General features: G+C 47.8%; 1 protein-coding gene across 1 annotated transcript in view; it reads right to left on the reverse strand.

The window, feature by feature from the left end:
• The window catches only part of Galnt1 (polypeptide N-acetylgalactosaminyltransferase 1), a 106,352-nt gene extending 106,065 nt beyond the window's left edge, over nt 1–287 (reverse strand). Inside the window, exon 1 of the mRNA XM_074069997.1 lies at nt 160–287. The gene's annotated coding sequence lies outside the window, so the exon portion shown is untranslated. The remainder of the gene's footprint in view (nt 1–159) is intronic.
• Between the last annotated feature and the right edge of the window lie 5,713 nt (nt 288–6,000).

Here is a 6,000-nt window from a genome sequence, read left to right on the forward strand (position 1 = left end):
GGCGGCCCCGGGGCCCCCGCCCCGGGACCCCGCGCCCCGGCCCAGGGCAGAGCGGCCACAAAGGGCCGGGGACGCGGGGCGGTCGGGCCTCCGCCTCTTGCTCCGGCCCCGCGCTGGCGGCCGCGGCCCCGGACGGCCCGGGCACAGGCGGACACTCACCTCGCTCCAAGCGCGCGGCGGCGGCAGCGGCGGGCGCTCCTCCGGGCCGAGCCCGGGCGGTCGCGGCGCGGTCCCGCGGGCCGCAGCGCGGGCGCTACTCTCGGGCCGCCGTCCGCCGCGCCGCCTCCTCGGCCACTGCCGGCGGCTCCCCCGGCGGGCGGGCGGGCCCCGAGCGGGCTCCGCCTCCGCCGCGCCCGCCCCCGCCTCCGCGCCAGGCCTCCCGGGGCTCGGCGCGCTAGTCGGGGCCGTCCTGCATACCGCGGCTGTCGCCGCTCGCTCGGAGCCCCCGGAGCGCGGGGGGCCAGGGCCGCAGGGCCGCCCCGCAGGCCGCTCGGGCGCGGTCCGCACGGCGTGCGCGGCGTGGCGGCCCGTGCGGCTGCGCGGGGGAGGCGGGGGCGCCGCGCGCTCACCCGGATGCGCCGGCCCCTCCCCCGCGGCGAGCCCCCCTCGCGGCCGCCGGCTGCCTCCGGACCCTGGCCGTTCTGGCGAGTTGCCGTGGCTGTCTCTTCCTGCCCGAGCCGCGGGGAGGCGCGGAACCGCCGAGACGAGGCCGGGCCCCGACAGCGAGGTCTGCACCGAGGTTTCCCCCCCGCCCCCTCCCCAACCTGCGTACGGACAAAGGCTGCAAGTAAAATCAAACTCGGACCGCTGCGCGTCGAGTCCGCTGGGGGGAGAAAATGGAGGCGCCCTCACCGCGCCGAGCACCAGGCCGCCCCCACCGCGAGCGCAGCCACCTGTGAGGTCCAAGGACCGTGGGAGCGGGAGGGCGGTCGGGGGTGCCGCGTCTGGCACGAGGCCGGGATGCACGAGGTCCAGGACCGAGGGGGGCGGTGAGAGCGGAGGCCATCGGCCAGCACCGCCGGAAGACGCGGCCGGGCCTCGGGGGACCGTAGGAGGCCAGGGCCCCACGCAGGATAGGGACAGTTTGGGGATGTGCAGTGCTCTGAGAAGGCCTTTCCACTATTTCCCCTGGAAAGCGCTCCTTACCAATTCTCCATACCGAGGCATATCCCACCCTGAAGAGTACAAGCACATAGGCATTGCCCGCCCTCTCTTACTAATTTTCTTCTTAAGCCATTTAAAGGTTTCTTTCTGCTTGGCAACCAAGAGCTGCAATGATAAGAGACTTTCGTTTGTGTTATCTAAGTGGCCACATCTTAAACTTTAAATGTATGGCCTATAAACTGGGCGTGCAGTTTAGTGATGGAGGACTCCTGCCATGTGCAAGGCCCTGAGTACGATCTCCAGCACCGCAAAAGCGGGGTGGGGGGAGGTGTGCTGTTCACCAAAACCAAAAAACGGTAAGAAAAAGTAAATGACCAAAGACTATCTCTGGAATTTTTCTATCCTATTTTGTAATTATCTACATTTTTCCAAGTACAGTATTGGAAAGTAAAAGGTACAAACTACTGTTTCGTGTATGTGTGTGTGTGTAGAGAGAGAGAAAGAGCGAGAGACTGACTGCTATGTAGCCAGATCCTCCTGGCGTGCCTCCCTAGCGCTGGGATGCCACCACACGCTGCCTTAAAGGTACCATTTTAAAAGTGCTTATGCAATCCTTGCAAACAAAGTTAGTTATTAACTTGTTAATGTTCCACATCAATAATGAATCTGTTTGAAATAAAGATGTAGTCTTCAAAACTACTGTCTCAAAAAATCTTGGAAGAAAAGATTTGCAAATCATATATCTGATAAAGGATTTGTATCCAGAATATATAAAAAACTCTTACAACTCAATAAAAAAGACTAATAATCCAATTAAAAGTGGACAAAAGAATAGACATTTTACCAAAGAAGATTTAAATCATTAACAAGTAGTTAGTCACCTAGGGAAATGCAAATTAAAACCACAATGGGAAGGCTTTTTACACCCACCACCATGCCTGCAATTAAAAAAATAAAAACCCAGGCAACATGTCAGGTGAAGAGGTATACAAATTAGAACCCTCATAAATTACTATGGAAATGTAATGCATCCACTATGGAAAATAGTTTGTCAGGTTTTTATCATTATACACATAAAAGCACCGTGTGATCCAATGATTCCACCCCTAAATATATACCCAGGAGAATTAAAAAAAGATACATACAACTTGTACATAAATAATTCATAACAGCATTATTCGTACAGTCAAAGGAGGAACAATCCAAATGTCCAAGAACTGCTGAATGGATAAACAAACTTTGGTATACCTGCACAATGGATTTACTGAATAAAAAGGCACAAAGTAACCAGGCATCTATGGCTGATTTCCTATAATGCTAGTTGTCTAGGGCTGCCTGGGCAAAAACTGAGATCATATCTCCAAAATAACCAGAGCAAAAAGGACTGTAGGCATGGCTCAAGTGGTAGAGACCCTACCAAGCAAGTGTGAAGCCCTGAGTTGAAACCCAAGTACCACACCCAGTCCCCTCAAAAAAGGAACAAAGGTGCAACTTAGAGGAACCTTAAAAACAGTAAGGTAAGTGGAAAAAGCCAGATGCAGAAAGGCACATTGTTTGAAATGTCTAGAAAAGGCAAATCCGTATATAGTATTTGGTGGTTGCTTAGGGCTGTAGAGTGAAAGCAAAGAGCAGCAGAGGTCTTTTTGCAATGTTAGAAATGTTCTAAAAGTGTGTGGTGGTAATGGTTGTACAACTGTAAACTTTAACTGAATCGTGCACTTGAAATAAGTGAATTTTGGTGTATCAACTTAAATTTTTAAGAAAGATTTCCTGTGTTTCAGCATAGGATAATAATACTTTTTAAAAATCTGGTTGCAGAATCCTTTGCAATTAAACAAAAGCCTTTAAAACAAATAGAAAATTGTGTGCCATTTACATTGTAATGAAATACACTCTTTACAACGGATTGTATCTTACTCTTCAACACCCCCAATCTACCCACTCCTATTCATTCAAAAATGTTTCTGCACTTACCCACTAAAAGAACAGGAAATGGGGTAGAAAAGGGTAAGCATGTTTGAGAGTAGGAAGGAACTGAATGGCTCACAACAGGGTCAAGATTTGCCAACAAGGAATGGGTGAAAGGGCACAAATCAGAGTATCGGAAATAACAGATGAGGGAATCCAAAGTAAAGACACTGACAAGACTTTCCCAGCATTATTTCCATTTCCCACTGTGCCAAAGGAGTCAGTGGTTTCCTTGAGTTACACAGATGTGTGCCTCAGGGAGAGCAGTGCCTTTGGCCTGGATAACTGCATGGTTCAGATTGCCTATAGAGGAGTCCAGTAACATAAAAGTATGTGGAGTCATACAAAACACACAGGCATTAATTTAACAATTATTTTACTGTTACTTTTGCTGCATCCTGAGGAATGGGAAGCACTTCGTCCTCTCAGAACTCCCGTGCCCCTCATTACTGTCATGATAGTTACGCTGCTCTAAGGTCCAGGAACAAGAGGGTGCAAAAGGGAGGGTGGTGGCAGTCTCTTTATCCTTTGGGTGATGATCATTCATGAGGTCAGGTGAAGGATGTCAGCATGGTGAGGATAGTCCTGGGCAGAAGATGGAATCACAGTTGGGAACCCACCAAAGCCTTGTATCTGGTGATCAGAGCAAAAGGTAGGGCAGGTAACTAATAGTTGGAGTACTGTAGGAGAGGGCTGAATCCAAAAGCCCTGTATCCTGGTACTTCTTTGATTGCATTTCTTGGAATTTTTTTTTAATTGGCTTCTGTGGTGTTCCTGTGTTGCCCACTTCTCTAGCACTCTGTCCAGGATGTATGAGGAACTTGGTGCTGTAAGTTCCTTTCCATCCTGCACTCCATGCCTCTTGAGGGTCACAGAGGGTGCTCACTCATTGTGAATCCATGCCGAAGGAGAACCCATTCCTCGGTGATAGACATAGTAGGAAGGCATGCAGCATCTTGTACAGGGTCTCTGTCCTTCCCAGAGTCTCTTTAGTGCACAATGGCCAGATTCAGTCATGTGGCCATTACCTAAGTTCCAAGGAGGCAGGGAAATAGGAGCTGCCCCAGATGTTCCCTGAAAGCAGAGAGCTGGTAATAATTGGATTGCAACATTCATGAATAGCAAAAGTATCAAAAGTATCAAAATTGGTGCTGGAGGTGTGGCTCAAGTATGTGAGGCCCTGAATTCAACAACCAAAAAAAAAAAAAACAGTAAAGAATTGGAGAATGTCTTTTTTTAAAAACCTCTTACTTTAAAATAATTGTGACCCATAGCAAGTTTTAAAATCTGAACAGAGGTCCTTTGTACCCCTCCCCCAGTTTCCTCCACTGATTACATCTCATGTAACTTAGCATAATATCAAAACCAGCAAACTGACATTGTTGTGATATGTGCATATCCTTCTGTGCCATTTTACTGCATATGTAGGTTCCTGTAACTACCACCAGAATCAAGATACGAAACTATTCCACCATCACAAAGATCTCCCTCATACTATCCTTTTATAGTCACACCCACTCCTTCCCCATCCCCCAATATCTATGATCCCTGGCAACCACTAATCTCTTCTCCATTTCTATAATTTTGTCATTCCAGGAACATTATGTAAATTGAATCATACAGTATGTGACCTTTTGAGACTGCTGTTTTTACTCAGTAAATGGTTGGGTCACTTTTTAAAAAAATTGTGTTTGGGCGAATCACTCTGTCAATTGCCAGTGATGAAAATTCTGACTCCCCAATCGGTGTCCCACACCACCCCCGGAGGGGTGGCAAGGACCATGGAAGAGGGGCCATGCATGGTGATGTTGGTGGACGTGAAAGTAGGAGTCTAAGCTCTCATCTTTGCTGACTGGGGTAAAGGTGAGGTCACATTTTGTTTTCCTGCAGTGTTTGGTTTCAATTATTGTCTAAAAGTTTTCTGTATAGCTACATTGTCCCATTCTTGTCCTTTGGTTGAAGACAGCAGGCATTTCTTGGATTTTTTTTTTTAATTGGCTCTTGTGGTGTTCCTAGGTTGCCCATTTCTCCAGCACTCAGTCCAGGATGTATGAGACAAGAAGAAAACCAGAGAACTCATGGCCCTATTATTCCTCTGCTCCCACCATCTCTAGCCAATTGTCTTCCTCTCTCTATTTTCTGAGTTTTCTGTTTGTTTTAATATACAACACTGAGGACTTTGAGCTGTTCTAACTGGTTCTGCAACAGAAGTTAAGACTAAATTTTTAAGCCCAGTCCCGGTGGCTCATACCTGTAATCCTAGCTACTCAGGAGGTAATGATCAGGAGGATCATGGTTCGAAGCCAGCCCAAACATGTGCGACCCTATCTCGAAATAACCCATCATAAAAAGGACTGGTGGAGTGGCTCAAGGTGTAGGCACTGAGTACCCAGTACTACCAAAAATAAATAAATAAAAATTTAAAACAAAAATTAGAGCAGATTGCAGATTATTCCTCTAAAAATGTTGCTCCCATTTTCTTGCATTCCAGTGGTCTTTCTTGAGTCAGAAAGGAAAGATTTACTAGTGGTCTTTTGGGAGTTCCACTCATATGCCGTGAACATCCAAATGGGCTCTGATGTTTATTGTAGTGAGAAAATTCTAGGAACTGCTAGTTCAGAAACCCAGTTGGAGTCTGAAGTAAGCAAATATGGAGGAATGGGAAGATTGAGGAGGCCAGTCAGAAGAAAAAGCCAGAAGCACAGCAGGTGGAACAGGGCTTGCATTGATAAGGCCAGGACATACTGTCTGGACACATAGTGAATGAAGGTAAAGAAGGCAGTGGGCAAAAATGAACTTAACTGAAAATTTTTGAAGTCAGAGAAGACATCAATATGATTTTTTGGGATTTTTTTATTGTTTGTTTGATGACAGCAAGCGTCAGAATAGAAGGAAAACCTAAGTTAGGTATGAAAATCATCAAGGACA

The sequence above is a fragment of the Castor canadensis genome, chromosome 4, assembly GCF_047511655.1.
Source record: "Castor canadensis chromosome 4, mCasCan1.hap1v2, whole genome shotgun sequence".
NCBI classification, from domain to species: domain Eukaryota; kingdom Metazoa; phylum Chordata; class Mammalia; order Rodentia; family Castoridae; genus Castor; species Castor canadensis.